The sequence below is a fragment of the Simochromis diagramma genome, unplaced genomic scaffold (assembly GCF_900408965.1).
Source record: "Simochromis diagramma unplaced genomic scaffold, fSimDia1.1 OVJJ01000097.1, whole genome shotgun sequence".
NCBI lineage: Eukaryota > Metazoa > Chordata > Actinopteri > Cichliformes > Cichlidae > Simochromis > Simochromis diagramma.
Genome location: NW_024387319.1, coordinates 614,080 through 626,741, shown reverse-complemented (window position 1 = coordinate 626,741; position 12,662 = coordinate 614,080). Strand labels below are relative to the sequence as shown.

At 44.1% G+C, this 12,662-nt stretch overlaps 1 protein-coding gene across 4 annotated transcripts in view; it reads right to left on the bottom strand.

The window, feature by feature from the left end:
• Window positions 1–12,662, bottom strand: part of tnikb (TRAF2 and NCK interacting kinase b) — a 60,675-nt gene that overhangs the window by 38,058 nt on the left and 9,955 nt on the right. The gene's annotated exons all lie outside the window — the stretch shown is intronic.

Here is a 12,662-nt window from a genome sequence, read left to right as displayed (position 1 = left end):
ACTGGACTGTAAGGAGCCCGGCTGAGATTGGAGAGGAAACTATACAGCTGACAGAGAACCAGCGTTCGAAACCTGACGAGCTGTTTTTGTGGCTGCTTGAGACTTGGGGAAGTCGATGTCTCATTGCCATATGAAGCATCATATTATGCCTCATTATTATGGGGTCTCCTACTAACCTGCTACGCCAATCGGCATGTTGAAGTGTCCTCGGGCGAGATACTGAACCCTGGGCTGCTCCCAGTGCATTCACAGTTATGTGAATGTGTGCATAAATGTTGGGTACAGAGAAAATGAATGCATGTATGTGATTGGGTGAATGAAGCTTTTAGTAAAAATGAATTAATTAGAGTAGAAAAGCACCGGAAGTGCTGCACACCTGTATTTCTTCTAATGGCCAGCAGAGGGCAAAAACAAGTCTGACTGTAGAGAACTGTGAGAGGAAAGGTTTGGTTCCCTGGTTCCACGCTCTTAGTAAACACTTTCCTGATCTATTCACAGTCTCAGTTGCTCGTTTCAAGGTTTTGTAAATACAATATTATATTTATTAAATATTAACACTCAACAGAGTCTAAAAGCATAACTGCCACATGAGTGTACAGCATCCCTCTTTGGTTTGTCAAGCCGATGACTTCACACTAACTATGATTGCATTCTTTCCTTTTACATACTTTTTGCCACATGTCTTACTACGTGATCCCGTCTGACAACACACTGTTCTGATCACAAGCGATCGTGTGCCCACGAGAGATCTGTCTGTCTGCAGCTTCCTCCAGCGATAAAAGCACGCCGCCTGCTTGTTTATCGTCGCTGTTACACTTCACAGACGTGTGCAGCCAGATAATCGTCACAGAAGTGAAAAATGAATCACCAGAAAGTACCCTTCACATGTAGCAGAACACTGTGCTTTGCAAACACCTGAGAGCTCCTCTGCTTTTGAATTCAAGTGGGATGCTTTTACATATTCATGCTGTACTATTTATTCATTTTAAGCTCATTAATTCACCTTTAAGTTTGGCCTGGTCTAGAGTTCAGCCACGTGTAGCTTGTCAGGTAGATGAAAACGACAAAGAGCCAAACAGAAGTAAGAATCGATACTTTACGTTACATTGAGCATCGAGCAGCAGCTCTCTGGGAACAAAATCCCTTATTGGTGTTATAGATTAGATTAGTTCGCCTTGTAATTGGAAGGTTGCCAGGTTCGAGCCCCGGCTTCGACAGTTCTCGGTCGTTGTGTCCTTGGGCGAGACACTTCACCCGTTGCCTACTGGTGGTGGTCAGAGGGCCCGGTGGCGCCAGTGTCCGGCAGCCTCGCCTCTGTCAGTGCGCCCCAGGGTGGCTGTGGCTACAATGTAGCTGCCATCACCAGTGTGTGAATGTGTGGATGACAGGTTGTGTAAAGCACTTTGGGGTCCTTAGGGACTAGTAAAGCGCTATATAAATACAGGCCATTTAGTTCATTTACCAGAATAGCTGATAGACTGCTGGAACGATAACAGTAACTCAAACAGCTACTTGTAACAAACAAGGAATACAGACGTGCACAACACAACATGTTGAACCTTGAAACTGATGTTCCACAGCAGCAGAAGAACACAACAAGTGTCCTTCCTGTTAGCTAAGAGGACGAAACTGAGGCTACAATTCACAGGTTCACCAAAACTGGACAGCAGAGGATTGCAAAACGTCGTCTTGTCTGATGAGTGTTTACTTCTCCTGCAACATTCCGATGCTAGGGCCAGACTTTGGGGAAAACATCAGCAGTTCAGGCTGCGGGTGGTGTAATGGTGTAGTGCCAGCTGAGCGTCATTTAAACACCAACCTATCTGAGTATTGCTGCTGACCATGTCCATTTCTTTATAACCAGTGTACCCAACTTTATGTTGTGCAACATAACACAACATGTCACACAGTTTAAGTCACCTCAGTGAGTTCACTGTACTCACATGACCTCAGCAGTCACCACATCTTAATCCAGCAGAGCACCAGATTTACATTATGGATGCTATCATGTCAAGTCTGGCTGTACCTAACAAAGTGCAAACAACTGTCCCATTAATAAAATAATTCATTCATGGTCAGCGCCCCTCGCCAAGGACTCGCTGATATTTATACTCCCAGACGCCGCAGATATAACGCAGAATAACCATGCGTTCAACTCTGCATTTAAAATATAAAGCTGTGCAAAGTCGTCAGGAAACTGTTCAACTCATGGCATCAATCTCCGGTTTGTCTTTCCAAAGGTAAAGGCCCCGCGCTCACTGCAGGGCACATCGCCGCAGCCTGTTAGCTCCCATTTTTTCAGCACTGTGACGACTTTGAGTTTAAATAATTTACAGTGAAGCTGAACTAAAATCCAACACTGAGTCTAACGTCTCCTCCTCCTCCTTCAAAGCGAAGCCGGTATCACAGCAGCTGTTAAAGCGAGAAAGTGGAAATTCATCCACCTCACCACACACACACACACACACACACACACACACACACACACACACACACACACACACACACACAAACACACACACCATTTCCTAACGGTAACCTAGCAACAGGCCTGGCAGTGAGGGCAATGAATGAATGTGGGGTTGGAGGAGGCAAAGCGATGGCAGTTTGTGTGTGTGTACATGTGTGTGTGTTAGGAGGCCATGATGTTTCACACACTGGGTCACTTGCACATGTGAGTCCCTCAGATTCAGACACACACGCTGAAATAGACAAGCTCACACACACACACTCACGCAGACGGCGTCTCGGTTACTCAGCGTTGCATCAGACACTGAATATATCTGACAGGCTGAAATCACCTCGGAGTGCTGAAAGTCTCTTGTTCTCTCCCCGTCTCTCTTGTGCGTCTCACATCTTTTGTTTCCTGTTTCATCGCGCCGACTCCCTCGATTTCTTTCACCTGTGCCAAGTGTTCGATAATTCAGCCTTTGGAATCGTCAATAACTTTAGGAAAATGTCAGTTTTTTGCTTTAAAGCTGATCTAAAAACCAGCCTGATGATTCACAGCGTGCTAACAATGCCAGTCACATTTTACCGAAAGCTGACCTTGGATCTGTCGTTAACGATCCAATCGAAACCTTTCTAGTCAGATGCCATTTTAGTAGATGTGCTGTGAACCGACTCCAACCTTCACCCACCAGCTGCCATTAAAAGCTCAAGTGTACACCAGCCTCCCTTTAAAATATGATAATTAGTTTAGTCTCCACTGTCTCCCAGTCAGTTCTGTGACAGACAGGAGTGGAAACCACAAAGCAAAACTGTCCATTAATGTCGGTGTAAAGCTTGATTCACGCTCGCTCTGATCGGTCTCAATAACAAACAATGCGTTCGTACCTCTGCACGAGAACATGTGCACAGCTCTAAACTCTGAGCTGGCCTAACAGTCGGGGAGAAACCTGACGAATGAACACAAATCACACGCACCTTTCCTGCTGTCTCTGTTTATTTACGCGGCGAGAATAAAAATGATTAATTACACCGAAGCATCTTTTACAGCAGGTGTCTAAATCATTTTAGCTCGGGGGCCGCAAACAAACAATTTGATCACAAGTGGGCTAGACCACCACAACTGCTGCATAATAACATACAGTACTGTGCAAAAGTCTTGAGCCACCACTAATTCCTTTATATTCTGCAGGAGAATGGGATGCAGTAATGCATGGAAACATGGAAAATCATTTGGTATGACCGCCTTTACCCTTCAACACGGGCTGAACTCAGCTTTTCAATCAGGAAAAATTCTCAGACATCAAAGTTCTTCTCTGGGAGTTTGTTCTGTTCTCTGTTAACATCGTCCCACACTGCTTCAATAATGAGGCTCTGTGCTTTTCTATTCATGTGTGCTTTTAGTGCATTGTCTCTTTGGGGTCATTGTTTCCAGATGGTATTGTATCCGATCGCACTTTTATATGGAGAAGATCTGCAACACCATTGGATGAAATGCAGCCTGAGACCATGACAGACCCCCACTGTGTTTTCTAGATGGCTGTGGACTGTAACTGTTGGGCCTCTCTCCTGATGAGGCCTCAGTAAACAGTGCAAACACTGAATGTCCAGATACATCTCTCAGGTTCTGTGTCAGATCTTTGCTGGATTTTTTAACCATTTCTTAATGACTTCCAGCTTGTTTATTCACTGTAGATCATTTTCAGTCCTTCTCTGTTCTACACGTGTCCGGTTTCCTCACGTTTTTAAGGACACACTGTACATCATGCTTAGATGTGCCATGTTTTTAACTAACAGCTCTTTGGGAATCACCTTGATGGCGCAAAAATACTATTATATGTCTGACAATTATTTTTGGCATTTTTCATAGTTTCAGCTAAGAAATGTGAACAATCAATGTGATACAAGGTTATTTACTAAGCTGTGTAGACACAACACTGATTTATTGCTTCAGTTAGTTCCTGTTTTATGCTTTAATGAGGTCTCACTCATAGGTCAGTGTAAAGTGGACTGAAAAACTGCCAGTGCTCAAAGAAAAGGTTTGAAAATCCTTTAGAAATCTGGAGAACTGCTGCAATAATGATCAGCAAGCAACAAACACGCAACCCTAACGTAGGCGATTAACTGGCAGGTGTAGCACAAAGAAGGCAGGAAGTATAAAACAATATGCTCTAATATAATAAAATAAAACAGGAAGTGCCTAACGATGGTGATCATCCTTCTCTCTGTATGTAAGGTTTGTTCATTAAAGCCTGAACTGTCCAGCCCTGTGATTTAAATACTGCACATGGAAACATGGAAACGCTCCACACCAGCCATGAACTCGTCATATTTAGGATTCAGTACATTCTCTTCCACTAGTCCAATTCAAGTTCACGGGGGGGCTGGAGCCTCTTCCAGCTACCTCGATAACTGCATGTCTGTAGAGCGTGGGAGGAAGAACATGCAGACCCCACACAGGAAGATGGTGGATTTAAACACAGAATCTTCTTGCTGTGAGGCAACAGTGCTAACCACTGCACCATGAGAAGATCAAGATCAAGATAAAGCTGAAACCTATGACTTGGCCTGTTTCGCAATGGAAAAGAATCTTTTCAAAAATTCCTGGATCCAGATGTTACTCATGCCCAGCCGGGACCAAGCTCCACCTTGGATCAAGTTCTCATACAAATCAATCAACAACTTTCTGACTAATTATTCTAAACATAACAGCACCTTTACAGTCTGACAAAGTAGCAGCCTGTCTCACTCTTCCTGTTGATGGTACACGGCTAAGTCACTAGTAGGCAGCAGCTTTGTGCAGCTGAAGCTAAGTTATAATTCGAAAAGTCAGTAAACCTGCTCCCTGGACCTCGGGTTAAGTGTGTGAAGTGCTGCTGTGACTGCAGGACAAACGGCAGCGATCCAGCACGATGGGGCAATAAAGGCGAGGCAGATAACGGCGGCGAGATGAGAGGAAGAGATAGCATCTCACAGAGGCTCTTTGTTTTGCTATCTCTCTTCCTCCAACACCGACGGCCGGCCAGACGAATCTCCCAAAGGTGACACAGAGCTCCCAGCGTGTGTTCACGTGTGTGCGCGCGCTCGAGCCAGATTATGGAGGCCGGGCAGCACGAGGAAGCTGCATTAAAACATCACCCGAATCCGCACATATGCAGGGAGAGAGATAAAGATAGCAGCAGAGGGAGAACAGAGGGAGGTGGCAGGTGAGGAGGAGGCGGAGGAGGAGGATGACTGGAGGTAGAAAAGGGCAGAATATCCTTTTGAGGCTGCCTCAGGCGTAAAAACACACCTCAGGTCCCGCGTTCAGACAAGCCTCGCATTCCTAACCTGAACACAAGCCCCGACACATTACGACAGAAACAGACTGACAGACACAAATAAGCGTTTCTCTCTCTGCGCTCTAATGTAACAACACGTCCTCTGGAAACGGCGAGCTTGTGCAACCAGCGTGGGCTTTTGTCTGCGTCCTATTGTCGCAGAAATACACAAATTCACCACGTTTGGCATTTTAGAAGTGACTGCAAAAGGACAACTGAAAATATGAAAACCACAGTTTCAAAGAAGCATTATTCTCTGTTTTAAAGGAGCTTAAAAGCAAACACTGGAGGCCAAAATACACCAAACAGCAGGCTGTTATTTTGTTTTCAAACCCCCATACTGGCAGCAGCTAGACTAGCTTATCATCATTCCCAAGGCATGAAATACTGCCATGCTGTCAAAGACAATTTAGTTTCAGAGAAACTCAGATCTGCTTTTGTGTCGGTGCCACGGCGCATCAGTGGCAACGAAAGAGAAAATGATGTCATTCCTAACTCGACAGGTATGGATGTCAGCATTCCTTGGGGTCACACTTTAAAGCAACACTGACTCTTGATTGCCATTTTTTTAATGTCAAAGAGGCTGTGGATGTCTAACGCCTAAACTTAAATGTGACACCCAAATAAATGTTTGGCCCACACCTGGGCCACATCTGGCCCTGACTGAGGCTGAGCCTGGTTGCCACAACTAAGCCGCTGCTGCACCTTAAATTCGCCAGGTGTGCTGTGACACCTGGAGCAAAGCTGTCCCATACAACCCTTCAGAGCCACATCCTGCCCACAAGTAAGTGGCAAAATAAGACAGTGTTACCCCACAGTTGCCTGCAAACGTGGCTGAAATATGAATGTTTAATTTAAATGGGTATTTCTGTTGCCGACTAACGAAGGCAGCCAGTCAATTGCAGACTCCTGTTTGACATTCATCACCCAAACTGCACTGCTGTCATTACTGTCCTATTTCCAGTCCTGAAGCACTACATTAATTTCTACCGGCTCCCTGCTTGCACATCTCAGCTCCGGTTTCTTCTCTGTGCCAGTGGGAGCTCCCTCTCCTCACCTTGTGCTCTCACAGTCTCTTGTGTGTTAAAAATAAAGAATGAGAGGTTGGTACAGAAACATATCTGAGCTTTGCTATCTGACTGTATATAAAAAATAATTGCAGACCCCACAAGTGAAGTGGGGTAATGCCTTAAACCTGCATTCTCTCTAGCAGCCAACAGGTTTGCCCGGGTGGATCACTTGGTGTTTTACCTTTTTGCCTTGCAAATTAGCAGGATGTACGCTACGGGTCAGGTCAGTCAGCCAGGAGGAAGCAAAACAATCTGTGGGAGAAAGGTTGTTGACAGCTGTGCCAGCGTTACAGTCCTGGATGCTAATGCTACTAGCTTGGGTTCTCAGGACGACTGTGGCTATAAGACGAGTGATAGCAGTAGACCCGAAGAGCTAGCACTACCTCAATAAGATCTCCTGTGGAGGAGAAAAGTGCAGGAGTCGTGATTTTAGTCAACGTTTTTGCAACACATTGCTTTGGCTGTATGTTTTGGGTCATTGTCCATCTGTATTATGGAACGCCGCCCAATCGGTTTGACTGCATTTAGCTGGATTTGAGCAGACAGTCTGTCTCTGAACACATCAGCATTCATTCAGCTTCTTCTGTCCTGTGTCACATCATCAGTAAACACTAGTATTCTGGTAGAGGTTGATCTTTCATCTGTCCAAAGAATGTTTTTCCATTTTGTGATGGATTTTGAGATGTTTTAGTCCAATCTAGCCTTTCTATTGTTGAGGCTTACGAGCGGCTTGCACCTTGCCATGTGGTACATGTTAAGGGGCTGAAACTCTTCATCCAGTGTGAATGTGGATACCCTCAAATGAAAGCTGAGAGTCTACAGATTACACTCATGTCCATTATATAACTAGGATTGGAATATCTTCCTATATGGAAGTCTATGAGGAAATGACCTGACTTCTCACTTTACGACGCCAACAAAAACTGACCTTAAATCTTTATGGTCTTAATCACCAAAAAAGTTTTATTTAACACAACACAACAATCTTTATTTTGTAAATTACAGCTCCATTTAGGGCAAAATAGCTGATAAACAGGGCATGACCGAGGCTACCCTGTGGAAAGCTGATTTTTGCTTCCACTTTTCCAGATGAACTATCCCAGAAATTCAAACGTATGTGTGCTTGTAAACCTGGAGACACGGCTGAAACAAAGATTGTCCGTTTATGATTCTTTTCTTGTAGGTCTGCTTTCAAATCCAAGCCAATTATTTATGGCAACACATATCAGCTTTTCTGTCATGACTCACCTTCTGGTTTCCTACTGAAATGACTTATCTGCCATAACAAAGGTCATTTTCTGATTAATCTCTGCTGATCATTTCTAAAAAAGGAACGATTAGTAACACTTACACGTACAATGCAGCCTGTGATGTACTGCACACTGTTATTTCACTGCATGAATCATGTACCAGTGTCTGCACTAATCTCTGGGGTTTGATGCCAGGAAGTAAGATGCCAGTATTCCCAGGAACTCTCTTCATGGAACGAGCTCTTCTTTCCAGCTAAATGCAGAATAACCTGGAACCTGCTGCAAACTGAAGACTGCTGAAACACATGCAGCAGTTTTCATGCGAAAATGCCGCTTTGCAGCTTAGACAGCTAACGTCCGGATGAGCTCGAAATAAACTGCTGTGTAAAAGGTGTCTGAAGGCCAAAGTGTGTCCAGCTGCAGAGAGCGGCCAGACTCAAGGTCAGGCTGATAATCCTGCCGTCACACAGAGATGTGACTCAACAGAGCACATTTTTAGACAGAGACTCCTGGAAGACACTCACAGTGTTGCATTTGTTCAGAGTGGCTACTTTCTCAGCTCCACATGAGGCCAACTGCTGTGCGAAGTGGGCACAAGAGTTTCCGAATCCGTTTCAGGAAGTTACAAAGAAGTGTCAGATGCAGAAACTCCAACTTACTCAACAAGCATGCAGGCACTCATCCGCAAACCAGACAAACATTGAACAAGTTTCGCTTTGCAGAAAGAGAAGAAACAACAAAAGAGGAAGGTAACCACGCAGGCTGGTATGTTTCCCCAGGCTGTCTAACGTGACTAATGTGATGTCATAGTGCTGCAACGTGTGGAAAAAACACGACACACAGAAAAAGTTTGCCTTCGAGGCTTTCTGTCAGCAGTTTATGCTAGCAGAAACATGAACAAATAAATACTATTTAATCCTATTGTTTTTACTGCAGCCTTACTAACATGAACAAATAACTCCATATATAACATAAACCTCTTGTGTCTGATCCTTTTTAAGGCAACATAGTCTAATCTTTATGTGGACTTTAGTCCTCTACACTACAGAAGGGATTACAGACAGTATACAAATATAAAGAGTCACCGTTACTTTACCAAGTGCTTTGTTTGCTCCACATTTTGAAGACGGTCACACATTAAAGACGTGCCAGAATAGAAACAATAAAAATTTGATATTTGATATTAGAAGCTAACCTCAAGCAACTTTTAACCTTATTTCCACCATTTACTGCTATTCTCGTTCAATGTATGATTAACAGTTAAGTAAAGCCGTATCCTGTTTTTGTCCAGTAAAACTCGCCACCTGTAGGCGGAGCAGTTCTGTTGCCAACCAGGCTACTTAATGGTGGGGCAGCTTCTGAGCATGACTGAGCGTCTGTAGAGATCTTGGTTTCTATGCGTTTGGTTTGCACGCGTCTGAACAGCGTCCCGCAGAAACTTTGTGACGTTTGGCCAATATTTCATTTTATTTATTGCAGATTCAGACAGTTAAGAAGCTGTGACTTCACAAAATAAGTTGCACTGATGGTCCTAGAGCAACATTACTATGACACTGTAGCAACAACACCCACAGGAAGCCACGCCGTAGGCCAACCTGTTACAATTATTCTTGTATGCATATGCTTTCATTAATCTTCTATTTCCTCCAAAATGCCCATTTGTTCCCTACAGTCTTGTTTTCTTCTGCTGTGCCTTCATTTAAGTCGCAGCAGGAGCCAGCCAGTGTTGTTATTGGTTCTTTCCTCATACAATGAAATCTCCTGTAAATTGCAGACTGCTGCATAAAGTGTTTCTGAATGCTGCATTCAGAGGAAGAAACCAAAATACACGGCAAACAAAAGCCGGTGACATCAGCACCTCCGACAGGCAGCTCCTGTCTTCAGACCTCCTTTTATAGAACAGCGACTTCACTTTCTGAGCTAAAATCAAACACTTCCATTTATGCCGCGTCTCTGCAGCTGAATAAAGCTTTCCAGCTGTCAGGAATCTGATGGAGATGAGAACGGAGATGAATGAAGGCTTTGCTGGAGATATTATAAACCGGATCCAGCACCAGAGCCAGTCTTTTACTTTTGCACTTCTGTAGACACGTGTGTTATTGTTGCATATCTGTGCATGAAAAGCATGCACGTTTCCTGCATCTCAGCTATGTGGCTGCGCGAGATTCCTTATTTAACTTGCTAAGCGAATAAAGACTCTACTCTATTATCAATGAGGCCTGCACAGTGAGACGAAATGAGAGGGAGATATTCCGAGAGAGAGAAAGCTTGAAGGCTGGAGGAGCCTCTCTGTGCTTTAATCGATACAACAGATTGAATAAACTCCACTCTGCGAGAGCTCATTCACTGATTAATCAAATCCAGTAAAAACCAAAGCGGCCTCCTCAGTGGTCAAACCCTCCAGTGTGAGCTTTGAAAACTCCCAACAAGCGCAATCAAAAGGTCAGCAACGCACCAAATCTGCTGAACAGTCTCGGCGATGTCAGCGAAACGCCCGCAGTGAAATGTAAACTTAAAGCGTATCTTTCATGCTTTAACGCCCTCCACGAGCAGCCTTTCAGCATCATTCAGATATTTCTCCTTCATTGCTCGCTCACAGCCTGTAACTGTGAAAGATTGCTAAAAACCGGGAGCCGGGAGGGGAGGCGTCAGCAGCCCCGAGGGTGGAAAAAAGATTTGAAAGCTGCTTGAAAATGTTGGCAAGGAGGATGAATGAAAAAAAGGATTCTGCTTTAGTTCAATAAATGCCACAAAACTGGACAGAAACTAAGTGTTTTCATTACAGCATTCGACTTCCCCTTTCAAATGTTTTCACTCATATCTAACGTTTGATGCCTCACTGTAATTTCCTTCAAAGCATCAGCCACGTAATTGCAATTTCTTATGAAGTTTAGAGGATAATTTGGTGCTAATTATAGTGGAAATTGAGACGCGTCACATTAATTAATCTGAATTAATTTCTAGCATAGCCTAGAGAGTCTACTGAGCAATTTGCTTCCGGTATAAAAATAAAATCTTACTTTGCAAAGTGACAAAGTGACAGCTATCACGTCGGGGCTGCAGTCGTTTAGCCTACAGTCATGTGAAAAGAAAGAGCTCTACCACGCAATACCATCTTATAAGTAAGTAAGTAAGTAAGTAAGTAAGTAAGTAAGTATACCCTCACTACTTCCACAGAAAGAAGCAGTCCGGTATTGCTGATCAAACCCTTCTTATTACCTGATCATCAGCATGTGTGAGCGTAGGCCTGCGCGATGTGACCAAATCCCGATATAAGACATTTATCTCCCCGACAACGCATGTCAGGGCGATAAATGCATGAAGCTATACATTTTTAGACACGGGTTGTAATGGCCGCCATTTTCTTTGAGAGTATTTATTACACGGCGTACTGCGGGGCAAAGCCTGTCCTAACGTTTGAGTCTGAGGTTTATTTTGAGCACCTGACGGCTTGCTTTTGCTCCTCATCCATAAACTCTCTCCGTACTCTGTCACATGACTCTTGGGTAGGCGGTACAAGAGGCTTGCCGTGTTTAGTCTGTGGTGGGGAAAGGTTTCCTGCATAATTTGCATTAGTACAGTTTTCTGGTCCGTGTCAGACTTTTCAATAACCAAACCTTGTTCATGCTACATGTATAGATAGAGAGTACAGAGGCCCCTTGTTTAGGAATAAGGTCCTCGATTTGTTTTGACTCGTCCTTCTGTTTGTCACCATTTCAGTTAATTTTGAAAAAATCTCAGGATCTTCAGCTTTGCTGCGAAAGATTAATGTGGAAAATAAACAAGTGGACGGTGGAGCCACATGCTGGGTTTACTGTCGTCGTTGTCGGCGCTTGTCCGTCCGTAGTGTAGATATTTTAAATATAAGAGAAAGAGAGAACTTTAAGAAATTAATAAAGCCACTACAGTGACCATCAAAACCATGAAAAAATATTGTCGCAAACAGTTTATTTTGCGATAGGAAACGACAGACGTCGTCATGTGATATATATCGTTGTAGCGAACAGCCTTATGTGAGCACCTCTATGAAAGCAAACGTCAGACAGTTTGCTACTGTGAAGTATTCAGGTGTGTGTTGAAGACATCAGCAACAATCTTAGAGAAGCAAAAACATTTGAAGTCCATCATTCTGCAGAGAGAAAGATTATTCCCAAGTGGAAAACATTCCTGACAGCTGCCAGTCCTCCCAGAGGGGACGTCCCAGCAAATTCACCCAAAGGTCAGACTGCAATGCTCAGAGGAACTGCAAAAACCCAGGAGCTTCATCTCAGACTCGGTGGGCCTCAGTTAATATGTCAAATGTTGAAGTTCATAACAGCACAAACACCTCATCCCATCTGTCCGGACAGGGGTGAGTCGACTCCTCTGTACACCAAAGTATCCTTGAGTCGAATGTGAGGCATCTGTGCTGTATCGTTAAAGGTGGTTCATTACAAGTAACGCGTCACTGTAATCCTATTACTTTTTTTCAAGTAACGAGTAATGTGAGGCAGTGGTCCCCTGGGCCACCGACCGGTACCGGTCCGTGAGCCGTTTGGTGCCGGGCCACGAGAGCTGAGGCTTGTGTGTGAAAT